The sequence below is a fragment of the Phyllobates terribilis genome, unplaced genomic scaffold, assembly GCF_046119375.1.
Source record: "Phyllobates terribilis strain yellow unplaced genomic scaffold, ASM4611937v1 Scaffold_40__1_contigs__length_11209783, whole genome shotgun sequence".
NCBI lineage: Eukaryota > Metazoa > Chordata > Amphibia > Anura > Dendrobatidae > Phyllobates > Phyllobates terribilis.
Genome location: NW_027362800.1, coordinates 3134744 through 3159602, shown reverse-complemented (window position 1 = coordinate 3159602; position 24859 = coordinate 3134744). Strand labels below are relative to the sequence as shown.

At 45.1% G+C, this 24859-nt stretch overlaps 19 non-coding genes across 19 annotated transcripts; all 19 read left to right on the top strand.

Annotated features, from left to right (window-relative positions):
• The first annotated feature begins 626 nt into the window (after positions 1-626).
• Positions 627-817, top strand: LOC141186651 (U2 spliceosomal RNA). Its single transcript, XR_012260909.1, has one exon. It is a non-coding gene; the product is annotated as a U2 spliceosomal RNA (small nuclear RNA).
• A 1122-nt stretch (positions 818-1939) lies between these two features.
• Positions 1940-2130, top strand: LOC141186650 (U2 spliceosomal RNA). The gene has a single exon (XR_012260908.1). It is a non-coding gene; the product is annotated as a U2 spliceosomal RNA (small nuclear RNA).
• Positions 2131-3254: 1124 nt separating this feature from the next.
• LOC141186649 (U2 spliceosomal RNA) lies at positions 3255-3445 on the top strand. The gene has a single exon (XR_012260907.1). It is a non-coding gene; the product is annotated as a U2 spliceosomal RNA (small nuclear RNA).
• Positions 3446-4565: 1120 nt separating this feature from the next.
• On the top strand, positions 4566-4756 carry LOC141186646 (U2 spliceosomal RNA). The gene has a single exon (XR_012260905.1). It is a non-coding gene; the product is annotated as a U2 spliceosomal RNA (small nuclear RNA).
• A 1123-nt stretch (positions 4757-5879) lies between these two features.
• LOC141186645 (U2 spliceosomal RNA) lies at positions 5880-6070 on the top strand. The gene has a single exon (XR_012260904.1). It is a non-coding gene; the product is annotated as a U2 spliceosomal RNA (small nuclear RNA).
• Positions 6071-7191: 1121 nt separating this feature from the next.
• LOC141186644 (U2 spliceosomal RNA) lies at positions 7192-7382 on the top strand. Its single transcript, XR_012260903.1, has one exon. It is a non-coding gene; the product is annotated as a U2 spliceosomal RNA (small nuclear RNA).
• A 1122-nt stretch (positions 7383-8504) lies between these two features.
• On the top strand, positions 8505-8695 carry LOC141186643 (U2 spliceosomal RNA). Its single transcript, XR_012260902.1, has one exon. It is a non-coding gene; the product is annotated as a U2 spliceosomal RNA (small nuclear RNA).
• A 1114-nt stretch (positions 8696-9809) lies between these two features.
• Positions 9810-10000, top strand: LOC141186642 (U2 spliceosomal RNA). Its single transcript, XR_012260901.1, has one exon. It is a non-coding gene; the product is annotated as a U2 spliceosomal RNA (small nuclear RNA).
• Positions 10001-11120: 1120 nt separating this feature from the next.
• Positions 11121-11311, top strand: LOC141186640 (U2 spliceosomal RNA). Its single transcript, XR_012260899.1, has one exon. It is a non-coding gene; the product is annotated as a U2 spliceosomal RNA (small nuclear RNA).
• A 1117-nt stretch (positions 11312-12428) lies between these two features.
• LOC141186639 (U2 spliceosomal RNA) lies at positions 12429-12619 on the top strand. The gene has a single exon (XR_012260898.1). It is a non-coding gene; the product is annotated as a U2 spliceosomal RNA (small nuclear RNA).
• A 1121-nt stretch (positions 12620-13740) lies between these two features.
• On the top strand, positions 13741-13931 carry LOC141186638 (U2 spliceosomal RNA). Its single transcript, XR_012260897.1, has one exon. It is a non-coding gene; the product is annotated as a U2 spliceosomal RNA (small nuclear RNA).
• A 1121-nt stretch (positions 13932-15052) lies between these two features.
• Positions 15053-15243, top strand: LOC141186637 (U2 spliceosomal RNA). Its single transcript, XR_012260896.1, has one exon. It is a non-coding gene; the product is annotated as a U2 spliceosomal RNA (small nuclear RNA).
• A 1122-nt stretch (positions 15244-16365) lies between these two features.
• Positions 16366-16556, top strand: LOC141186635 (U2 spliceosomal RNA). The gene has a single exon (XR_012260895.1). It is a non-coding gene; the product is annotated as a U2 spliceosomal RNA (small nuclear RNA).
• A 1120-nt stretch (positions 16557-17676) lies between these two features.
• LOC141186634 (U2 spliceosomal RNA) lies at positions 17677-17867 on the top strand. The gene has a single exon (XR_012260894.1). It is a non-coding gene; the product is annotated as a U2 spliceosomal RNA (small nuclear RNA).
• A 1120-nt stretch (positions 17868-18987) lies between these two features.
• On the top strand, positions 18988-19178 carry LOC141186633 (U2 spliceosomal RNA). Its single transcript, XR_012260893.1, has one exon. It is a non-coding gene; the product is annotated as a U2 spliceosomal RNA (small nuclear RNA).
• A 1121-nt stretch (positions 19179-20299) lies between these two features.
• LOC141186632 (U2 spliceosomal RNA) lies at positions 20300-20490 on the top strand. The gene has a single exon (XR_012260892.1). It is a non-coding gene; the product is annotated as a U2 spliceosomal RNA (small nuclear RNA).
• A 1121-nt stretch (positions 20491-21611) lies between these two features.
• LOC141186631 (U2 spliceosomal RNA) lies at positions 21612-21802 on the top strand. The gene has a single exon (XR_012260891.1). It is a non-coding gene; the product is annotated as a U2 spliceosomal RNA (small nuclear RNA).
• Positions 21803-22919: 1117 nt separating this feature from the next.
• Positions 22920-23110, top strand: LOC141186630 (U2 spliceosomal RNA). The gene has a single exon (XR_012260890.1). It is a non-coding gene; the product is annotated as a U2 spliceosomal RNA (small nuclear RNA).
• A 1122-nt stretch (positions 23111-24232) lies between these two features.
• Positions 24233-24423, top strand: LOC141186628 (U2 spliceosomal RNA). The gene has a single exon (XR_012260888.1). It is a non-coding gene; the product is annotated as a U2 spliceosomal RNA (small nuclear RNA).
• Positions 24424-24859: the final 436 nt, after the last annotated feature.

Sequence of the window (24859 nt, the reverse complement as noted above, 5' to 3'; positions counted from 1 at the left end):
CGTTGTCTCCCTCTGCTGGAACACTGACTTCTTTCATTTAATGCCTGCAGACTATAAAAGAGAAACCAACCCAAAAAGTTTGGTTGATTAGTCTGTGGCATTCTTTTAAACTGTTGCTTATGGCGGTCTCTGTGAGCTTCTCAGTGACATTCAGCCATCCAGGTATCCCGCCTGCAGTAGACGGAATGTGGCAATGGAACGCTGGCTGCGCGTGTCATAATAGGCTCTGAGCCTTTATATACCTGCGCACAGCAGCAGCCACCTTCAGTCTGCTGCTGGACAGCCAGCAGCAGCAGCAGCAGGAGAGGTAATTAATCAGCAACCCTCCTGCTAAGGGTAGACAGCTGCTCGTTCCACCCCCCCCCCGCCTTAATTGGTTCTCCTCCCTTCCAACGGTGTTGAGGCGGGTGGGAACAGCCGGGGGTTGAGGGTACTGTGCCAAAAGAGGTGGAGTTATGCAGATCTAAAACGCGTGGATTGCAGCAGCAGCAAGCCGAAAAGTGCAGGCATGTGAGGGATCTAGAGGTTGACAGCATGTCTTCTTAACGGGAGTCCAGGTGGCCATCTCCACAAATGGACTTTTCAGAATCCTTGGGTGGCACCGTAGTCGGAAACCAATTCTGGTTATCGCTTCTCGGCCTTTTGGCTAAGATCAAGTGTAGTATCTGTTCTTATCAGTTTAATATCTGATACGTCCCCTATCTGGGGACCATATATTAAATGGATTTTTAGAACAGGGAGATGGAAAAAGAGCTTGCTCTGTCCACTCCACGCATTGACCTGGTATTGCAGTATCTCCAGGACCGGTGCACCCCTTCTTTAATGCAGTTTCTAAAATCAGAAAGAATTGAATTCAATGCTTTTTGTTCATTTTGCTTGTTTGTCGGATTTTGGGATGGACTCTTTGGCTTTGCTTTTCTTCTCCTCATTGGATTTTTCATGTTAAAAGTTGCAGAAGCCAGATGACAAGCTCATTTTGGTTCAACTTCAGCAACTGTGCATTGCATTGCCATGTAATGTAATGTAATGCAATGCTATCTATCTAGCTCTCCCTCTATACTTCCTTTTGGATAAACAGACATATTAGGCAAGCATTTTGGAGCTTTCACCTAAATAACTACAGGTGGTGAGATAAGCTGCACAATATAATTGACCTTTCAGTATATTGTTGCACACACACCATCTATTTAGCAAATGCCCTTGTTATCAACAGCAGCCTTTTAAACTCACCTGAGCTAACAGGTATGTGAGCTGGTTACTCTGCTGCGCTTAAAATTTCTTTTTTGGTTTGCTACAATGCCTTTTCTGAAACGTTGTCTCCCTCTGCTGGAACACTGACTTCTTTCATTTAATGCCTGCAGACTATAAAAGAGAAACCAACCCAAAAAGTTTGGTTGATTAGTCTGTGGCATTCTTTTAAACTGTTGCTTATGGCGGTCTCTGTGAGCTTCTCAGTGACATTCAGCCATCCAGGTATCCCGCCTGCAGTAGACGGAATGTGGCAATGGAACGCTGGCTGCGCGTGTCATAATAGGCTCTGAGCCTTTATATACCTGCGCACAGCAGCAGCCACCTTCAGTCTGCTGCTGGACAGCCAGCAGCAGCAGCAGCAGGAGAGGTAATTAATCAGCAACCCTCCTGCTAAGGGTAGACAGCTGCTCGTTCCACCCCCCCCCCCCGCCTTAATTGGTTCTCCTCCCTTCCAACGGTGTTGAGGCGGGTGGGAACAGCCGGGGGTTGAGGGTACTGTGCTAAAAGAGGTGGAGTTATGCAGATCTAAAACGCGTGGATTGCAGCAGCAGCAAGCCGAAAAGTGCAGGCATGTGAGGGATCTAGAGGTTGACAGCATGTCTTCTTAACGGGAGTCCAGGTGGCCATCTCCACAAATGGACTTTTCAGAATCCTTGGGTGGCACCGTAGTCGGAAACCAATTCTGGTTATCGCTTCTCGGCCTTTTGGCTAAGATCAAGTGTAGTATCTGTTCTTATCAGTTTAATATCTGATACGTCCCCTATCTGGGGACCATATATTAAATGGATTTTTAGAACAGGGAGATGGAAAAAGAGCTTGCTCTGTCCACTCCACGCATTGACCTGGTATTGCAGTATCTCCAGGACCGGTGCACCCCTTCTTTAATGCAGTTTCTAAAATCAGAAAGAATTGAATTCAATGCTTTTTGTTCATTTTGCTTGTTTGTCGGATTTTGGGATGGACTCTTTGGCTTTGCTTTTCTTCTCCTCATTGGATTTTTCATGTTAAAAGTTGCAGAAGCCAGATGACAAGCTCATTTTGGTTCAACTTCAGCAACTGTGCATTGCATTGCCATGTAATGTAATGTAATGCAATGCTATCTATCTAGCTCTCCCTCTATACTTCCTTTTGGATAAACAGACATATTAGGCAAGCATTTTGGAGCTTTCACCTAAATAACTACAGGTGGTGAGATAAGCTGCACAATATAATTGACCTTTCAGTATATTGTTGCACACACACCATCTATTTAGCAAATGCCCTTGTTATCAACAGCAGCCTTTTAAACTCACCTGAGCTAACAGGTATGTGAGCTGGTTACTCTGCTGCGCTTAAAATTTCTTTTTTGGTTTGCTACAATGCCTTTTCTGAAACGTTGTCTCCCTCTGCTGGAACACTGACTTCTTTCATTTAATGCCTGCAGACTATAAAAGAGAAACCAACCCAAAAAGTTTGGTTGATTAGTCTGTGGCATTCTTTTAAACTGTTGCTTATGGCGGTCTCTGTGAGCTTCTCAGTGACATTCAGCCATCCAGGTATCCCGCCTGCAGTAGACGGAATGTGGCAATGGAACGCTGGCTGCGCGTGTCATAATAGGCTCTGAGCCTTTATATACCTGCGCACAGCAGCAGCCACCTTCAGTCTGCTGCTGGACAGCCAGCAGCAGCAGCAGCAGCAGGAGAGGTAATTAATCAGCAACCCTCCTGCTAAGGGTAGACAGCTGCTCGTTCCACCCCCCCCCCCGCCTTAATTGGTTCTCCTCCCTTCCAACGGTGTTGAGGCGGGTGGGAACAGCCGGGGGTTGAGGGTACTGTGCTAAAAGAGGTGGAGTTATGCAGATCTAAAACGCGTGGATTGCAGCAGCAGCAAGCCGAAAAGTGCAGGCATGTGAGGGATCTAGAGGTTGACAGCATGTCTTCTTAACGGGAGTCCAGGTGGCCATCTCCACAAATGGACTTTTCAGAATCCTTGGGTGGCACCGTAGTCGGAAACCAATTCTGGTTATCGCTTCTCGGCCTTTTGGCTAAGATCAAGTGTAGTATCTGTTCTTATCAGTTTAATATCTGATACGTCCCCTATCTGGGGACCATATATTAAATGGATTTTTAGAACAGGGAGATGGAAAAAGAGCTTGCTCTGTCCACTCCACGCATTGACCTGGTATTGCAGTATCTCCAGGACCGGTGCACCCCTTCTTTAATGCAGTTTCTAAAATCAGAAAGAATTGAATTCAATGCTTTTTGTTCATTTTGCTTGTTTGTCGGATTTTGGGATGGACTCTTTGGCTTTGCTTTTCTTCTCCTCATTGGATTTTTCATGTTAAAAGTTGCAGAAGCCAGATGACAAGCTCATTTTGGTTCAACTTCAGCAACTGTGCATTGCATTGCCATGTAATGTAATGTAATGCAATGCTATCTATCTAGCTCTCCCTCTATACTTCCTTTTGGATAAACAGACATATTAGGCAAGCATTTTGGAGCTTTCACCTAAATAACTACAGGTGGTGAGATAAGCTGCACAATATAATTGACCTTTCAGTATATTGTTGCACACACACCATCTATTTAGCAAATGCCCTTGTTATCAACAGCAGCCTTTTAAACTCACCTGAGCTAACAGGTATGTGAGCTGGTTACTCTGCTGCGCTTAAAATTTCTTTTTTGGTTTGCTACAATGCCTTTTCTGAAACGTTGTCTCCCTCTGCTGGAACACTGACTTCTTTCATTTAATGCCTGCAGACTATAAAAGAGAAACCAACCCAAAAAGTTTGGTTGATTAGTCTGTGGCATTCTTTTAAACTGTTGCTTATGGCGGTCTCTGTGAGCTTCTCAGTGACATTCAGCCATCCAGGTATCCCGCCTGCAGTAGACGGAATGTGGCAATGGAACGCTGGCTGCGCGTGTCATAATAGGCTCTGAGCCTTTATATACCTGCGCACAGCAGCAGCCACCTTCAGTCTGCTGCTGGACAGCCAGCAGCAGCAGCAGCAGGAGAGGTAATTAATCAGCAACCCTCCTGCTAAGGGTAGACAGCTGCTCGTTCCACCCCCCCCCCGCCTTAATTGGTTCTCCTCCCTTCCAACGGTGTTGAGGCGGGTGGGAACAGCCGGGGGTTGAGGGTACTGTGCTAAAAGAGGTGGAGTTATGCAGATCTAAAACGCGTGGATTGCAGCAGCAGCAAGCCGAAAAGTGCAGGCATGTGAGGGATCTAGAGGTTGACAGCATGTCTTCTTAACGGGAGTCCAGGTGGCCATCTCCACAAATGGACTTTTCAGAATCCTTGTTTGGCACCGTAGTCGGAAACCAATTCTGGTTATCGCTTCTCGGCCTTTTGGCTAAGATCAAGTGTAGTATCTGTTCTTATCAGTTTAATATCTGATACGTCCCCTATCTGGGGACCATATATTAAATGGATTTTTAGAACAGGGAGATGGAAAAAGAGCTTGCTCTGTCCACTCCACGCATTGACCTGGTATTGCAGTATCTCCAGGACCGGTGCACCCCTTCTTTAATGCAGTTTCTAAAATCAGAAAGAATTGAATTCAATGCTTTTTGTTCATTTTGCTTGTTTGTCGGATTTTGGGATGGACTCTTTGGCTTTGCTTTTCTTCTCCTCATTGGATTTTTCATGTTAAAAGTTGCAGAAGCCAGATGACAAGCTCATTTTGGTTCAACTTCAGCAACTGTGCATTGCATTGCCATGTAATGTAATGTAATGCAATGCTATCTATCTAGCTCTCCCTCTATACTTCCTTTTGGATAAACAGACATATTAGGCAAGCATTTTGGAGCTTTCACCTAAATAACTACAGGTGGTGAGATAAGCTGCACAATATAATTGACCTTTCAGTATATTGTTGCACACACACCATCTATTTAGCAAATGCCCTTGTTATCAACAGCAGCCTTTTAAACTCACCTGAGCTAACAGGTATGTGAGCTGGTTACTCTGCTGCGCTTAAAATTTCTTTTTTGGTTTGCTACAATGCCTTTTCTGAAACGTTGTCTCCCTCTGCTGGAACACTGACTTCTTTCATTTAATGCCTGCAGACTATAAAAGAGAAACCAACCCAAAAAGTTTGGTTGATTAGTCTGTGGCATTCTTTTAAACTGTTGCTTATGGCGGTCTCTGTGAGCTTCTCAGTGACATTCAGCCATCCAGGTATCCCGCCTGCAGTAGACGGAATGTGGCAATGGAACGCTGGCTGCGCGTGTCATAATAGGCTCTGAGCCTTTATATACCTGCGCACAGCAGCAGCCACCTTCAGTCTGCTGCTGGACAGCCAGCAGCAGCAGCAGCAGCAGGAGAGGTAATTAATCAGCAACCCTCCTGCTAAGGGTAGACAGCTGCTCGTTCCACCCCCCCCCCGCCTTAATTGGTTCTCCTCCCTTCCAACGGTGTTGAGGCGGGTGGGAACAGCCGGGGGTTGAGGGTACTGTGCTAAAAGAGGTGGAGTTATGCAGATCTAAAACGCGTGGATTGCAGCAGCAGCAAGCCGAAAAGTGCAGGCATGTGAGGGATCTAGAGGTTGACAGCATGTCTTCTTAACGGGAGTCCAGGTGGCCATCTCCACAAATGGACTTTTCAGAATCCTTGGGTGGCACCGTAGTCGGAAACCAATTCTGGTTATCGCTTCTCGGCCTTTTGGCTAAGATCAAGTGTAGTATCTGTTCTTATCAGTTTAATATCTGATACGTCCCCTATCTGGGGACCATATATTAAATGGATTTTTAGAACAGGGAGATGGAAAAAGAGCTTGCTCTGTCCACTCCACGCATTGACCTGGTATTGCAGTATCTCCAGGACCGGTGCACCCCTTCTTTAATGCAGTTTCTAAAATCAGAAAGAATTGAATTCAATGCTTTTTGTTCATTTTGCTTGTTTGTCGGATTTTGGGATGGACTCTTTGGCTTTGCTTTTCTTCTCCTCATTGGATTTTTCATGTTAAAAGTTGCAGAAGCCAGATGACAAGCTCATTTTGGTTCAACTTCAGCAACTGTGCATTGCATTGCCATGTAATGTAATGTAATGCAATGCTATCTATCTAGCTCTCCCTCTATACTTCCTTTTGGATAAACAGACATATTAGGCAAGCATTTTGGAGCTTTCACCTAAATAACTACAGGTGGTGAGATAAGCTGCACAATATAATTGACCTTTCAGTATATTGTTGCACACACACCATCTATTTAGCAAATGCCCTTGTTATCAACAGCAGCCTTTTAAACTCACCTGAGCTAACAGGTATGTGAGCTGGTTACTCTGCTGCGCTTAAAATTTCTTTTTTGGTTTGCTACAATGCCTTTTCTGAAACGTTGTCTCCCTCTGCTGGAACACTGACTTCTTTCATTTAATGCCTGCAGACTATAAAAGAGAAACCAACCCAAAAAGTTTGGTTGATTAGTCTGTGGCATTCTTTTAAACTGTTGCTTATGGCGGTCTCTGTGAGCTTCTCAGTGACATTCAGCCATCCAGGTATCCCGCCTGCAGTAGACGGAATGTGGCAATGGAACGCTGGCTGCGCGTGTCATAATAGGCTCTGAGCCTTTATATACCTGCGCACAGCAGCAGCCACCTTCAGTCTGCTGCTGGACAGCCAGCAGCAGCAGCAGCAGGAGAGGTAATTAATCAGCAACCCTCCTGCTAAGGGTAGACAGCTGCTCGTTCCACCCCCCCCCCCGCCTTAATTGGTTCTCCTCCCTTCCAACGGTGTTGAGGCGGGTGGGAACAGCCGGGGGTTGAGGGTACTGTGCTAAAAGAGGTGGAGTTATGCAGATCTAAAACGCGTGGATTGCAGCAGCAGCAAGCCGAAAAGTGCAGGCATGTGAGGGATCTAGAGGTTGACAGCATGTCTTCTTAACAGGAGTCCAGGTGGCCATCTCCACAAATGGACTTTTCAGAATCCTTGGGTGGCACCGTAGTCGGAAACCAATTCTGGTTATCGCTTCTCGGCCTTTTGGCTAAGATCAAGTGTAGTATCTGTTCTTATCAGTTTAATATCTGATACGTCCCCTATCTGGGGACCATATATTAAATGGATTTTTAGAACAGGGAGATGGAAAAAGAGCTTGCTCTGTCCACTCCACGCATTGACCTGGTATTGCAGTATCTCCAGGACCGGTGCACCCCTTCTTTAATGCAGTTTCTAAAATCAGAAAGAATTGAATTCAATTCTTTTTGTTCATTTTGCTTGTTTGTCGGATTTTGGGATGGACTCTTTGGCTTTGCTTTTCTTCTCCTCATTGGATTTTTCATGTTAGAAGTTGCAGAAGCCAGATGACAAGCTCATTTTGGTTCAACTTCAGCAACTGTGCATTGCATTGCCATGTAATGTAATGTAATGCAATGCTATCTATCTAGCTCTCCCTCTATACTTCCTTTTGGATAAACAGACATATTAGGCAAGCATTTTGGAGCTTTCACCTAAATAACTACAGGTGGTGAGATAAGCTGCACAATATAATTGACCTTTCAGTATATTGTTGCACACACACCATCTATTTAGCAAATGCCCTTGTTATCAACAGCAGCCTTTTAAACTCACCTGAGCTAACAGGTATGTGAGCTGGTTACTCTGCTGCGCTTAAAATTTCTTTTTTGGTTTGCTACAATGCCTTTTCTGAAACGTTGTCTCCCTCTGCTGGAACACTGACTTCTTTCATTTAATGCCTGCAGACTATAAAAGAGAAACCAACCCAAAAAGTTTGGTTGATTAGTCTGTGGCATTCTTTTAAACTGTTGCTTATGGCGGTCTCTGTGAGCTTCTCAGTGACATTCAGCCATCCAGGTATCCCGCCTGCAGTAGACGGAATGTGGCAATGGAACGCTGGCTGCGCGTGTCATAATAGGCTCTGAGCCTTTATATACCTGCGCACAGCAGCAGCCACCTTCAGTCTGCTGCTGGACAGCCAGCAGCAGCAGCAGCAGCAGGAGAGGTAATTAATCAGCAACCCTCCTGCTAAGTGTAGACAGCTGCTCGTTCCACCCCCCCCCGCCTTAATTGGTTCTCCTCCCTTCCAACGGTGTTGAGGCGGGTGGGAACAGCCGGGGGTTGAGGGTACTGTGCTAAAAGAGGTGGAGTTATGCAGATCTAAAACGCGTGGATTGCAGCAGCAGCAAGCCGAAAAGTGCAGGCATGTGAGGGATCTAGAGGTTGACAGCATGTCTTCTTAACGGGAGTCCAGGTGGCCATCTCCACAAATGGACTTTTCAGAATCCTTGGGTGGCACCGTAGTCGGAAACCAATTCTGGTTATCGCTTCTCGGCCTTTTGGCTAAGATCAAGTGTAGTATCTGTTCTTATCAGTTTAATATCTGATACGTCCCCTATCTGGGGACCATATATTAAATGGATTTTTAGAACAGGGAGATGGAAAAAGAGCTTGCTCTGTCCACTCCACGCATTGACCTGGTATTGCAGTATCTCCAGGACCGGTGCACCCCTTCTTTAATGCAGTTTCTAAAATCAGAAAGAATTGAATTCAATGCTTTTTGTTCATTTTGCTTGTTTGTCGGATTTTGGGATGGACTCTTTGGCTTTGCTTTTCTTCTCCTCATTGGATTTTTCATGTTAAAAGTTGCAGAAGCCAGATGACAAGCTCATTTTGGTTCAACTTCAGCAACTGTGCATTGCATTGCCATGTAATGTAATGTAATGCAATGCTATCTATCTAGCTCTCCCTCTATACTTCCTTTTGGATAAACAGACATATTAGGCAAGCATTTTGGAGCTTTCACCTAAATAACTACAGGTGGTGAGATAAGCTGCACAATATAATTGACCTTTCAGTATATTGTTGCACACACACCATCTATTTAGCAAATGCCCTTGTTATCAACAGCAGCCTTTTAAACTCACCTGAGCTAACAGGTATGTGAGCTGGTTACTCTGCTGCGCTTAAAATTTCTTTTTTGGTTTGCTACAATGCCTTTTCTGAAACGTTGTCTCCCTCTGCTGGAACACTGACTTCTTTCATTTAATGCCTGCAGACTATAAAAGAGAAACCAACCCAAAAAGTTTGGTTGATTAGTCTGTGGCATTCTTTTAAACTGTTGCTTATGGCGGTCTCTGTGAGCTTCTCAGTGACATTCAGCCATCCAGGTATCCCGCCTGCAGTAGACGGAATGTGGCAATGGAACGCTGGCTGCGCGTGTCATAATAGGCTCTGAGCCTTTATATACCTGCGCACAGCAGCAGCCACCTTCAGTCTGCTGCTGGACAGCCAGCAGCAGCAGGAGAGGTAATTAATCAGCAACCCTCCTGCTAAGGGTAGACAGCTGCTCGTTCCACCCCCCCCCCGCCTTAATTGGTTCTCCTCCCTTCCAACGGTGTTGAGGCGGGTGGGAACAGCCGGGGGTTGAGGGTACTGTGCTAAAAGAGGTGGAGTTATGCAGATCTAAAACGCGTGGATTGCAGCAGCAGCAAGCCGAAAAGTGCAGGCATGTGAGGGATCTAGAGGTTGACAGCATGTCTTCTTAACAGGAGTCCAGGTGGCCATCTCCACAAATGGACTTTTCAGAATCCTTGGGTGGCACCGTAGTCGGAAACCAATTCTGGTTATCGCTTCTCGGCCTTTTGGCTAAGATCAAGTGTAGTATCTGTTCTTATCAGTTTAATATCTGATACGTCCCCTATCTGGGGACCATATATTAAATGGATTTTTAGAACAGGGAGATGGAAAAAGAGCTTGCTCTGTCCACTCCACGCATTGACCTGGTATTGCAGTATCTCCAGGACCGGTGCACCCCTTCTTTAATGCAGTTTCTAAAATCAGAAAGAATTGAATTCAATGCTTTTTGTTCATTTTGCTTGTTTGTCGGATTTTGGGATGGACTCTTTGGCTTTGCTTTTCTTCTCCTCATTGGATTTTTCATGTTAAAAGTTGCAGAAGCCAGATGACAAGCTCATTTTGGTTCAACTTCAGCAACTGTGCATTGCATTGCCATGTAATGTAATGTAATGCAATGCTATCTATCTAGCTCTCCCTCTATACTTCCTTTTGGATAAACAGACATATTAGGCAAGCATTTTGGAGCTTTCACCTAAATAACTACAGGTGGTGAGATAAGCTGCACAATATAATTGACCTTTCAGTATATTGTTGCACACACACCATCTATTTAGCAAATGCCCTTGTTATCAACAGCAGCCTTTTAAACTCACCTGAGCTAACAGGTATGTGAGCTGGTTACTCTGCTGCGCTTAAAATTTCTTTTTTGGTTTGCTACAATGCCTTTTCTGAAACGTTGTCTCCCTCTGCTGGAACACTGACTTCTTTCATTTAATGCCTGCAGACTATAAAAGAGAAACCAACCCAAAAAGTTTGGTTGATTAGTCTGTGGCATTCTTTTAAACTGTTGCTTATGGCGGTCTCTGTGAGCTTCTCAGTGACATTCAGCCATCCAGGTATCCCGCCTGCAGTAGACGGAATGTGGCAATGGAACGCTGGCTGCGCGTGTCATAATAGGCTCTGAGCCTTTATATACCTGCGCACAGCAGCAGCCACCTTCAGTCTGCTGCTGGACAGCCAGCAGCAGCAGCAGCAGGAGAGGTAATTAATCAGCAACCCTCCTGCTAAGGGTAGACAGCTGCTCGTTCCACCCCCCCCCCGCCTTAATTGGTTCTCCTCCCTTCCAACGGTGTTGAGGCGGGTGGGAACAGCCGGGGGTTGAGGGTACTGTGCTAAAAGAGGTGGAGTTATGCAGATCTAAAACGCGTGGATTGCAGCAGCAGCAAGCCGAAAAGTGCATTCATGTGAGGGATCTAGAGGTTGACAGCATGTCTTCTTAACGGGAGTCCAGGTGGCCATCTCCACAAATGGACTTTTCAGAATCCTTGGGTGGCACCGTAGTCGGAAACCAATTCTGGTTATCGCTTCTCGGCCTTTTGGCTAAGATCAAGTGTAGTATCTGTTCTTATCAGTTTAATATCTGATACGTCCCCTATCTGGGGACCATATATTAAATGGATTTTTAGAACAGGGAGATGGAAAAAGAGCTTGCTCTGTCCACTCCACGCATTGACCTGGTATTGCAGTATCTCCAGGACCGGTGCACCCCTTCTTTAATGCAGTTTCTAAAATCAGAAAGAATTGAATTCAATGCTTTTTGTTCATTTTGCTTGTTTGTCGGATTTTGGGATGGACTCTTTGGCTTTGCTTTTCTTCTCCTCATTGGATTTTTCATGTTAAAAGTTGCAGAAGCCAGATGACAAGCTCATTTTGGTTCAACTTCAGCAACTGTGCATTGCATTGCCATGTAATGTAATGTAATGCAATGCTATCTATCTAGCTCTCCCTCTATACTTCCTTTTGGATAAACAGACATATTAGGCAAGCATTTTGGAGCTTTCACCTAAATAACTACAGGTGGTGAGATAAGCTGCACAATATAATTGACCTTTCAGTATATTGTTGCACACACACCATCTATTTAGCAAATGCCCTTGTTATCAACAGCAGCCTTTTAAACTCACCTGAGCTAACAGGTATGTGAGCTGGTTACTCTGCTGCGCTTAAAATTTCTTTTTTGGTTTGCTACAATGCCTTTTCTGAAACGTTGTCTCCCTCTGCTGGAACACTGACTTCTTTCATTTAATGCCTGCAGACTATAAAAGAGAAACCAACCCAAAAAGTTTGGTTGATTAGTCTGTGGCATTCTTTTAAACTGTTGCTTATGGCGGTCTCTGTAAGCTTCTCAGTGACATTCAGCCATCCAGGTATCCCGCCTGCAGTAGACGGAATGTGGCAATGGAACGCTGGCTGCGCGTGTCATAATAGGCTCTGAGCCTTTATATACCTGCGCACAGCAGCAGCCACCTTCAGTCTGCTGCTGGACAGCCAGCAGCAGCAGCAGGAGAGGTAATTAATCAGCAACCCTCCTGCTAAGGGTAGACAGCTGCTCGTTCCACCCCCCCCCCGCCTTAATTGGTTCTCCTCCCTTCCAACGGTGTTGAGGCGGGTGGGAACAGCCGGGGGTTGAGGGTACTGTGCTAAAAGAGGTGGAGTTATGCAGATCTAAAACGCGTGGATTGCAGCAACAGCAAGCCGAAAAGTGCAGGCATGTGAGGGATCTAGAGGTTGACAGCATGTCTTCTTAACGGGAGTCCAGGTGGCCATCTCCACAAATGGACTTTTCAGAATCCTTGGGTGGCACCTTAGTCGGAAACCAATTCTGGTTATCGCTTCTCGGCCTTTTGGCTAAGATCAAGTGTAGTATCTGTTCTTATCAGTTTAATATCTGATACGTCCCCTATCTGGGGACCATATATTAAATGGATTTTTAGAACAGGGAGATGGAAAAAGAGCTTGCTCTGTCCACTCCACGCATTGACCTGGTATTGCAGTATCTCCAGGACCGGTGCACCCCTTCTTTAATGCAGTTTCTAAAATCAGAAAGAATTGAATTCAATGCTTTTTGTTCATTTTGCTTGTTTGTCGGATTTTGGGATGGACTCTTTGGCTTTGCTTTTCTTCTCCTCATTGGATTTTTCATGTTAAAAGTTGCAGAAGCCAGATGACAAGCTCATTTTGGTTCAACTTCAGCAACTGTGCATTGCATTGCCATGTAATGTAATGTAATGCAATGCTATCTATCTAGCTCTCCCTCTATACTTCCTTTTGGATAAACAGACATATTAGGCAAGCATTTTGGAGCTTTCACCTAAATAACTACAGGTGGTGAGATAAGCTGCACAATATAATTGACCTTTCAGTATATTGTTGCACACACACCATCTATTTAGCAAATGCCCTTGTTATCAACAGCAGCCTTTTAAACTCACCTGAGCTAACAGGTATGTGAGCTGGTTACTCTGCTGCGCTTAAAATTTCTTTTTTGGTTTGCTACAATGCCTTTTCTGAAACGTTGTCTCCCTCTGCTGGAACACTGACTTCTTTCATTTAATGCCTGCAGACTATAAAAGAGAAACCAACCCAAAAAGTTTGGTTGATTAGTCTGTGGCATTCTTTTAAACTGTTGCTTATGGCGGTCTCTGTGAGCTTCTCAGTGACATTCAGCCATCCAGGTATCCCGCCTGCAGTAGACGGAATGTGGCAATGGAACGCTGGCTGCGCGTGTCATAATAGGCTCTGAGCCTTTATATACCTGCGCACAGCAGCAGCCACCTTCAGTCTGCTGCTGGACAGCCAGCAGCAGCAGCAGCAGGAGAGGTAATTAATCAGCAACCCTCCTGCTAAGGGTAGACAGCTGCTCGTTCCACCCCCCCCCCCGCCTTAATTGGTTCTCCTCCCTTCCAACGGTGTTGAGGCGGGTGGGAACAGCCGGGGGTTGAGGGTACTGTGCTAAAAGAGGTGGAGTTATGCAGATCTAAAACGCGTGGATTGCAGCAGCAGCAAGCCGAAAAGTGCAGGCATGTGAGGGATCTAGAGGTTGACAGCATGTCTTCTTAACGGGAGTCCAGGTGGCCATCTCCACAAATGGACTTTTCAGAATCCTTGGGTGGCACCGTAGTCGGAAACCAATTCTGGTTATCGCTTCTCGGCCTTTTGGCTAAGATCAAGTGTAGTATCTGTTCTTATCAGTTTAATATCTGATACGTCCCCTATCTGGGGACCATATATTAAATGGATTTTTAGAACAGGGAGATGGAAAAAGAGCTTGCTCTGTCCACTCCACGCATTGACCTGGTATTGCAGTATCTCCAGGACCGGTGCACCCCTTCTTTAATGCAGTTTCTAAAATCAGAAAGAATTGAATTCAATGCTTTTTGTTCATTTTGCTTGTTTGTCGGATTTTGGGATGGACTCTTTGGCTTTGCTTTTCTTCTCCTCATTGGATTTTTCATGTTAAAAGTTGCAGAAGCCAGATGACAAGCTCATTTTGGTTCAACTTCAGCAACTGTGCATTGCATTGCCATGTAATGTAATGTAATGCAATGCTATCTATCTAGCTCTCCCTCTATACTTCCTTTTGGATAAACAGACATATTAGGCAAGCATTTTGGAGCTTTCACCTAAATAACTACAGGTGGTGAGATAAGCTGCACAATATAATTGACCTTTCAGTATATTGTTGCACACACACCATCTATTTAGCAAATGCCCTTGTTATCAACAGCAGCCTTTTAAACTCACCTGAGCTAACAGGTATGTGAGCTGGTTACTCTGCTGCGCTTAAAATTTCTTTTTTGGTTTGCTACAATGCCTTTTCTGAAACGTTGTCTCCCTCTGCTGGAACACTGACTTCTTTCATTTAATGCCTGCAGACTATAAAAGAGAAACCAACCCAAAAAGTTTGGTTGATTAGTCTGTGGCATTCTTTTAAACTGTTGCTTATGGCGGTCTCTGTGAGCTTCTCAGTGACATTCAGCCATCCAGGTATCCCGCCTGCAGTAGACGGAATGTGGCAATGGAACGCTGGCTGCGCGTGTCATAATAGGCTCTGAGCCTTTATATACCTGCGCACAGCAGCAGCCACCTTCAGTCTGCTGCTGGACAGCCAGCAGCAGCAGCAGCAGGAGAGGTAATTAATCAGCAACCCTCCTGCTAAGGGTAGACAGCTGCTCGTTCCACCCCCCCCCCCGCCTTAATTGGTTCTCCTCCCTTCCAACTGTGTTGAGGCGGGTGGGAACAGCCGGGGGTTGAGGGTACTGTGCTAAAAGAGGTGGAGTTATGCAGATCTAAAACGCGTGGATTGCAGCAGCAGCAAGCCGAAAAGTGCAGGCATGTGAGGGATCTAGAGGTTGACAGCATGTCTTCTTAACGGGAGTCCAGGTGGCCATCTCCACAAATGGACTTTTCAGAATCCTTGGGTGGCACCGTAGTCGGAAACCAATTCTGGTTATCGCTTCTCGGCCTTTTGGCTAAGATCAAGTGTAGTATCTGTTCTTATCAGTTTAATATCTGATACGTCCCCTATCTGGGGACCATATATTAAATGGATTTTTAGAACAGGGAGATGGAAAAAGAGCTTGCTCTGTCCACTCCACGCATTGACCTGGTATTGCAGTATCTCCAGGACCGGTGCACCCCTTCTTTAATGCAGTTTCTAAAATCAGAAAGAATTGAATTCAATGCTTTTTGTTCATTTTGCTTGTTTGTCGGATTTTGGGATGGACTCTTTGGCTTTGCTTTTCTTCTCCTCATTGGATTTTTCATGTTAAAAGTTGCAGAAGCCAGATGACAAGCTCATTTTGGTTCAACTTCAGCAACTGTGCATTGCATTGCCATGTAATGTAATGTAATGCAATGCTATCTATCTAGCTCTCCCTCTATACTTCCTTTTGGATAAACAGACATATTAGGCAAGCATTTTGGAGCTTTCACCTAAATAACTACAGGTGGTGAGATAAGCTGCACAATATAATTGACCTTTCAGTATATTGTTGCACACACACCATCTATTTAGCAAATGCCTTTGTTATAAAAAGCAGCCTTTTAAACTCACCTGAGCTAACAGGTATGTGAGCTGGTTACTCTGCTGCGCTTAAAATTTCTTTTTTGGTTTGCTACAATGCCTTTTCTGAAACGTTGTCTCCCTCTGCTGGAACACTGACTTCTTTCATTTAATGCCTGCAGACTATAAAAGAGAAACCAACCCAAAAAGTTTGGTTGATTAGTCTGTGGCATTCTTTTAAACTGTTGCTTATGGCGGTCTCTGTGAGCTTCTCAGTGACATTCAGCCATCCAGGTATCCCGCCTGCAGTAGACGGAATGTGGCAATGGAACGCTGGCTGCGCGTGTCATAATAGGCTCTGAGCCTTTATATACCTGCGCACAGCAGCAGCCACCTTCAGTCTGCTGCTGGACAGCCAGCAGCAGCAGCAGCAGGAGAGGTAATTAATCAGCAACCCTCCTGCTAAGGGTAGACAGCTGCTCGTTCCACCCCCCCCCCCCGCCTTAATTGGTTCTCCTCCCTTCCAACGGTGTTGAGGCGGGTGGGAACAGCCGGGGGTTGAGGGTACTGTGCTAAAAGAGGTGGAGTTATGCAGATCTAAAACGCGTGGATTGCAGCAGCAGCAAGCCGAAAAGTGCAGGCATGTGAGGGATCTAGAGGTTGACAGCATGTCTTCTTAACGGGAGTCCAGGTGGCCATCTCCACAAATGGACTTTTCAGAATCCTTGGGTGGCACCGTAGTCGGAAACCAATTCTGGTTATCGCTTCTCGGCCTTTTGGCTAAGATCAAGTGTAGTATCTGTTCTTATCAGTTTAATATCTGATACGTCCCCTATCTGGGGACCATATATTAAATGGATTTTTAGAACAGGGAGATGGAAAAAGAGCTTGCTCTGTCCACTCCACGCATTGACCTGGTATTGCAGTATCTCCAGGACCGGTGCACCCCTTCTTTAATGCAGTTTCTAAAATCAGAAAGAATTGAATTCAATGCTTTTTGTTCATTTTGCTTGTTTGTCGGATTTTGGGATGGACTCTTTGGCTTTGCTTTTCTTCTCCTCATTGGATTTTTCATGTTAAAAGTTGCAGAAGCCAGATGACAAGCTCATTTTGGTTCAACTTCAGCAACTGTGCATTGCATTGCCATGTAATGTAATGTAATGCAATGCAATCTATCTAGCTCTCCCTCTATACTTCCTTTTGGATAAACAGACATATTAGGCAAGCATTTTGGAGCTTTCACCTAAATAACTACAGGTGGTGAGATAAGCTGCACAATATAATTGACCTTTCAGTATATTGTTGCACACACACCATCTATTTAGCAAATGCCCTTGTTATCAACAGCAGCCTTTTAAACTCACCTGAGCTAACAGGTATGTGAGCTGGTTACTCTGCTGCGCTTAAAATTTCTTTTTTGGTTTGCTACAATGCCTTTTCTGAAACGTTTTCTCCCTCTGCTGGAACACTGACTTCTTTCATTTAATGCCTGCAGACTATAAAAGAGAAACCAACCCAAAAAGTTTGGTTGATTAGTCTGTGGCATTCTTTTAAACTGTTGCTTATGGCGGTCTCTGTGAGCTTCTCAGTGACATTCAGCCATCCAGGTATCCCGCCTGCAGTAGACGGAATGTGGCAATGGAACGCTGGCTGCGCGTGTCATAATAGGCTCTGAGCCTTTATATACCTGCGCACAGCAGCAGCCACCTTCAGTCTGCTGCTGGACAGCCAGCAGCAGCAGCAGCAGGAGAGGTAATTAATCAGCAACCCTCCTGCTAAGGGTAGACAGCTGCTCGTTCCACCCCCCCGCCGCCTTAATTGGTTCTCCTCCCTTCCAACGGTGTTGAGGCGGGTGGGAACAGCCGGGGGTTGAGGGTACTGTGCTAAAAGAGGTGGAGTTATGCAGATCTAAAACGCGTGGATTGCAGCAGCAGCAAGCCGAAAAGTGCAGGCATGTGAGGGATCTAGAGGTTGACAGCATGTCTTCTTAACGGGAGTCCAGGTGGCCATCTCCACAAATGGACTTTTCAGAATCCTTGGGTGGCACCGTAGTCGGAAACCAATTCTGGTTATCGCTTCTCGGCCTTTTGGCTAAGATCAAGTGTAGTATCTGTTCTTATCAGTTTAATATCTGATACGTCCCCTATCTGGGGACCATATATTAAATGGATTTTTAGAACAGGGAGATGGAAAAAGAGCTTGCTCTGTCCACTCCACGCATTGACCTGGTATTGCAGTATCTCCAGGACCGGTGCACCCCTTCTTTAATGCAGTTTCTAAAATCAGAAAGAATTGAATTCAATGCTTTTTGTTCATTTTGCTTGTTTGTCGGATTTTGGGATGGACTCTTTGGCTTTGCTTTTCTTCTCCTCATTGGATTTTTCATGTTAAAAGTTGCAGAAGCCAGATGACAAGCTCATTTTGGTTCAACTTCAGCAACTGTGCATTGCATTGCCATGTAATGTAATGTAATGCAATGCAATCTATCTAGCTCTCCCTCTATACTTCCTTTTGGATAAACAGACATATTAGGCAAGCATTTTGGAGCTTTCACCTAAATAACTACAGGTGGTGAGATAAGCTGCACAATATAATTGACCTTTCAGTATATTGTTGCACACACACCATCTATTTAGCAAATGCCCTTGTTATCAACAGCAGCCTTTTAAACTCACCTGAGCTAACAGGTATGTGAGCTGGTTACTCTGCTGCGCTTAAAATTTCTTTTTTGGTTTGCTACAATGCCTTTTCTGAAACGTTTTCTCCCTCTGCTGGAACACTGACTTCTTTCATTTAATGCCTGCAGACTATAAAAGAGAAACCAACCCAAAAAGTTTGGTTGATTAGTCTGTGGCATTCTTTTAAACTGTTGCTTATGGCGGTCTCTGTGAGCTTCTCAGTGACATTCAGCCATCCAGGTATCCCGCCTGCAGTAGACGGAATGTGGCAATGGAACGCTGGCTGCGCGTGTCATAATAGGCTCTGAGCCTTTATATACCTGCGCACAGCAGCAGCCACCTTCAGTCTGCTGCTGGACAGCCAGCAGCAGCAGCAGCAGGAGAGGTAATTAATCAGCAACCCTCCTGCTAAGGGTAGACAGCTGCTCGTTCCACCCCCCCGCCGCCTTAATTGGTTCTCCTCCCTTCCAACGGTGTTGAGGCGGGTGGGAACAGCCGGGGGTTGAGGGTACTGTGCTAAAAGAGGTGGAGTTATGCAGATCTAAAACGCGTGGATTGCAGCAGCAGCAAGCCGAAAAGTGCAGGCATGTGAGGGATCTAGAGGTTGACAGCATGTCTTCTTAACGGGAGTCCAGGTGGCCATCTCCACAAATGGACTTTTCAGAATCCTTGGGTGGCACCGTAGTCGGAAACCAATTCTGGTTATCGCTTCTCGGCCTTTTGGCTAAGATCAAGTGTAGTATCTGTTCTTATCAGTTTAATATCTGATACGTCCCCTATCTGGGGACCATATATTAAATGGATTTTTAGAACAGGGAGATGGAAAAAGAGCTTGCTCTGTCCACTCCACGCATTGACCTGGTATTGCAGTATCTCCAGGACCGGTGCACCCCTTCTTTAATGCAGTTTCTAAAATCAGAAAGAATTGAATTCAATGCTTTTTGTTCATTTTGCTTGTTTGTCGGATTTTGGGATGGACTCTTTGGCTTTGCTTTTCTTCTCCTCATTGGATTTTTCATGTTAAAAGTTGCAGAAGCCAGATGACAAGCTCATTTTGGTTCAACTTCAGCAACTGTGCATTGCATTGCCATGTAATGTAATGTAATGCAATGCTATCTATCTAGCTCTCCCTCTATACTTCCTTTTGGATAAACAGACATATTAGGCAAGCATTTTGGAGCTTTCACCTAAATAACTACAGGTGGTGAGATAAGCTGCACAATATAATTGACCTTTCAGTATATTGTTGCACACACACCATCTATTTAGCAAATGCCCTTGTTATCAACAGCAGCCTTTTAAACTCACCTGAGCTAACAGGTATGTGAGCTGGTTACTCTGCTGCGCTTAAAATTTCTTTTTTGGTTTGCTACAATGCCTTTTCTGAAACGTTGTCTCCCTCTGCTGGAACACTGACTTCTTTCATTTAATGCCTGCAGACTATAAAAGAGAAACCAACCCAAAAAGTTTGGTTGATTAGTCTGTGGCATTCTTTTAAACTGTTGCTTATGGCGGTCTCTGTGAGCTTCTCAGTGACATTCAGCCATCCAGGTATCCCGCCTGCAGTAGACGGAATGTGGCAATGGAACGCTGGCTGCGCGTGTCATAATAGGCTCTGAGCCTTTATATACCTGCGCACAGCAGCAGCCACCTTCAGTCTGCTGCTGGACAGCCAGCAGCAGCAGCAGCAGGAGAGGTAACTAATCACCAACCCTCCTGCTAAGGGTAGACAGCTGCTCGTTCCACCCCCCCCCCCGCCTTAATTGGTTCTCCTCCCTTCCAACGGTGTTGAGGCGGGTGGGAACAGCCGGGGGTTGAGGGTACTGTGCTAAAAGAGGTGGAGTTATGCAGATCTAAAACGCGTGGATTGCAGCAGCAGCAAGCCGAAAAGTGCAGGCATGTGAGGGATCTAGAGGTTGACAGCATGTCTTCTTAACGGGAGTCCAGGTGGCCATCTCCACAAATGGACTTTTCAGAATCCTTGGGTGGCACCGTAGTCGGAAACCAATTCTGGTTATCGCTTCTCGGCCTTTTGGCTAAGATCAAGTGTAGTATCTGTTCTTATCAGTTTAATATCTGATACGTCCCCTATCTGGGGACCATATATTAAATGGATTTTTAGAACAGGGAGATGGAAAAAGAGCTTGCTCTGTCCACTCCACGCATTGACCTGGTATTGCAGTATCTCCAGGACCGGTGCACCCCTTCTTTAATGCAGTTTCTAAAATCAGAAAGAATTGAATTCAATGCTTTTTGTTCATTTTGCTTGTTTGTCGGATTTTGGGATGGACTCTTTGGCTTTGCTTTTCTTCTCCTCATTGGATTTTTCATGTTAAAAGTTGCAGAAGCCAGATGACAAGCTCATTTTGGTTCAACTTCAGCAACTGTGCATTGCATTGCCATGTAATGTAATGTAATGCAATGCTATCTATCTAGCTCTCCCTCTATACTTCCTTTTGGATAAACAGATATATTAGGCAAGCATTTTGGAGCTTTAACCTAAATAACTACAGGTGGTGAGATAAGCTGCACAATATAATTGACCTTTCAGTATATTGTTGCACACACACCATCTATTTAGCAAATGCCCTTGTTATCAACAGCAGCCTTTTAAACTCACCTGAGCTAACAGGTATGTGAGCTGGTTACTCTGCTGCGCTTAAAATTTCTTTTTTGGTTTGCTACAATGCCTTTTCTGAAACGTTGTCTCCCTCTGCTGGAACACTGACTTCTTTCATTTAATGCCTGCAGACTATAAAAGAGAAACCAACCCAAAAAGTTTGGTTGATTAGTCTGTGGCATTCTTTTAAACTGTTGCTTATGGCGGTCTCTGTGAGCTTCTCAGTGACATTCAGCCATCCAGGTATCCCGCCTGCAGTAGACGGAATGTGGCAATGGAACGCTGGCTGCGCGTGTCATAATAGGCTCTGAGCCTTTATATACCTGCGCACAGCAGCAGCCACCTTCAGTCTGCTGCTGGACAGCCAGCAGCAGCAGCAGCAGGAGAGGTAATTAATCAGCAACCCTCCTGCTAAGGGTAGACAGCTGCTCGTTCCACCCCCCCCCCCGCCTTAATTGGTTCTCCTCCCTTCCAACGGTGTTGAGGCGGGTGGGAACAGCCGGGGGTTGAGGGTACTGTGCTAAAAGAGGTGGAGTTATGCAGATCTAAAACGCGTGGATTGCAGCAGCAGCAAGCCGAAAAGTGCAGGCATGTGAGGGATCTAGAGGTTGACAGCATGTCTTCTTAACGGGAGTCCAGGTGGCCATCTCCACAAATGGACTTTTCAGAATCCTTGGGTGGCACCGTAGTCGGAAACCAATTCTGGTTATCGCTTCTCGGCCTTTTGGCTAAGATCAAGTGTAGTATCTGTTCTTATCAGTTTAATATCTGATACGTCCCCTATCTGGGGACCATATATTAAATGGATTTTTAGAACAGGGAGATGGAAAAAGAGCTTGCTCTGTCCACTCCACGCATTGACCTGGTATTGCAGTATCTCCAGGACCGGTGCACCCCTTCTTTAATGCAGTTTCTAAAATCAGAAAGAATTGAATTCAATGCTTTTTGTTCATTTTGCTTGTTTGTCGGATTTTGGGATGGACTCTTTGGCTTTGCTTTTCTTCTCCTCATTGGATTTTTCATGTTAAAAGTTGCAGAAGCCAGATGACAAGCTCATTTTGGTTCAACTTCAGCAACTGTGCATTGCATTGCCATGTAATGTAATGTAATGCAATGCTATCTATCTAGCTCTCCCTCTATACTTCCTTTTGGATAAACAGACATATTAGGCAAGCATTTTGGAGCTTTCACCTAAATAACTACAGGTGGTGAGATAAGCTGCACAATATAATTGACCTTTCAGTATATTGTTGCACACACACCATCTATTTAGCAAATGCCCTTGTTATCAACAGCAGCCTTTTAAACTCACCTGAGCTAACAGGTATGTGAGCTGGTTACTCTGCTGCGCTTAAAATTTCTTTTTTGGTTTGCTACAATGCCTTTTCTGAAACGTTGTCTCCCTCTGCTGGAACACTGACTTCTTTCATTTAATGCCTGCAGACTATAAAAGAGAAACCAACCCAAAAAGTTTGGTTGATTAGTCTGTGGCATTCTTTTAAACTGTTGCTTATGGCGGTCTCTGTGAGCTTCTCAGTGACATTCAGCCATCCAGGTATCCCGCCTGCAGTAGACGGAATGTGGCAATGGAACGCTGGCTGCGCGTGTCATAATAGGCTCTGAGCCTTTATATACCTGCGCACAGCAGCAGCCACCTTCAGTCTGCTGCTGGACAGCCAGCAGCAGCAGCAGGAGAGGTAATTAATCAGCAACCCTCCTGCTAAGGGTAGACAGCTGCTCGTTCCACCCCCCCCCCGCCTTAATTGGTTCTCCTCCCTTCCAACGGTGTTGAGGCGGGTGGGAACAGCCGGGGGTTGAGGGTACTGTGCTAAAAGAGGTGGAGTTATGCAGATCTAAAACGCGTGGATTGCAGCAACAGCAAGCCGAAAAGTGCAGGCATGTGAGGGATCTAGAGGTTGACAGCATGTCTTCTTAACGGGAGTCCAGGTGGCCATCTCCACAAATGGACTTTTCAGAATCCTTGGGTGGCACCTTAGTCGGAAACCAATTCTGGTTATCGCTTCTCGGCCTTTTGGCTAAGATCAAGTGTAGTATCTGTTCTTATCAGTTTAATATCTGATACGTCCCCTATCTGGGGACCATATATTAAATGGATTTTTAGAACAGGGAGATGGAAAAAGAGCTTGCTCTGTCCACTCCACGCATTGACCTGGTATTGCAGTATCTCCAGGACCGGTGCACCCCTTCTTTAATGCAGTTTCTAAAATCAGAAAGAATTGAATTCAATGCTTTTTGTTCATTTTGCTTGTTTGTCGGATTTTGGGATGGACTCTTTGGCTTTGCTTTTCTTCTCCTCATTGGATTTTTCATGTTAAAAGTTGCAGAAGCCAGATGACAAGCTCATTTTGGTTCAACTTCAGCAACTGTGCATTGCATTGCCATGTAATGTAATGTAATGCAATGCTATCTATCTAGCTCTCCCTCTATACTTCCTTTTGGATAAACAGACATATTAGGCAAGCATTTTGGAGCTTTCACCTAAATAACTACAGGTGGTGAGATAAGCTGCACAATATAATTGACCTTTCAGTATATTGTTGCACACACACCATCTATTTAGCAAATGCCCTTGTTATCAACAGCAGCCTTTTAAACTCACCTGAGCTAACAGGTATGTGAGCTGGTTACTCTGCTGCGCTTAAAATTTCTTTTTTGGTTTGCTACAATGCCTTTTCTGAAACGTTGTCTCCCTCTGCTGGAACACTGACTTCTTTCATTTAATGCCTGCAGACTATAAAAGAGAAACCAACCCAAAAAGTTTGGTTGATTAGTCTGTGGCATTCTTTTAAACTGTTGCTTATGGCGGTCTCTGTGAGCTTCTCAGTGACATTCAGCCATCCAGGTATCCCGCCTGCAGTAGACGGAATGTGGCAATGGAACGCTGGCTGCGCGTGTCATAATAGGCTCTGAGCCTTTATATACCTGCGCACAGCAGCAGCCACCTTCAGTCTGCTGCTGGACAGCCAGCAGCAGCAGCAGCAGGAGAGGTAATTAATCAGCAACCCTCCTGCTAAGGGTAGACAGCTGCTCGTTCCACCCCCCCCCCCCGCCTTAATTGGTTCTCCTCCCTTCCAACGGTGTTGAGGCGGGTGGGAACAGCCGGGGGTTGAGGGTACTGTGCTAAAAGAGGTGGAGTTATGCAGATCTAAAACGCGTGGATTGCAGCAGCAGCAAGCCGAAAAGTGCAGGCATGTGAGGGATCTAGAGGTTGACAGCATGTCTTCTTAACGGGAGTCCAGGTGGCCATCTCCACAAATGGACTTTTCAGAATCCTTGGGTGGCACCGTAGTCGGAAACCAATTCTGGTTATCGCTTCTCGGCCTTTTGGCTAAGATCAAGTGTAGTATCTGTTCTTATCAGTTTAATATCTGATACGTCCCCTATCTGGGGACCATATATTAAATGGATTTTTAGAACAGGGAGATGGAAAAAGAGCTTGCTCTGTCCACTCCACGCATTGACCTGGTATTGCAGTATCTCCAGGACCGGTGCACCCCTTCTTTAATGCAGTTTCTAAAATCAGAAAGAATTGAATTCAATGCTTTTTGTTCATTTTGCTTGTTTGTCGGATTTTGGGATGGACTCTTTGGCTTTGCTTTTCTTCTCCTCATTGGATTTTTCATGTTAAAAGTTGCAGAAGCCAGATGACAAGCTCATTTTGGTTCAACTTCAGCAACTGTGCATTGCATTGCCATGTAATGTAATGTAATGCAATGCTATCTATCTAGCTCTCCCTCTATACTTCCTTTTGGATAAACAGACATATTAGGCAAGCATTTTGGAGCTTTCACCTAAATAACTACAGGTGGTGAGATAAGCTGCACAATATAATTGACCTTTCAGTATATTGTTGCACACACACCATCTATTTAGCAAATGCCCTTGTTATCAACAGCAGCCTTTTAAACTCACCTGAGCTAACAGGTATGTGAGCT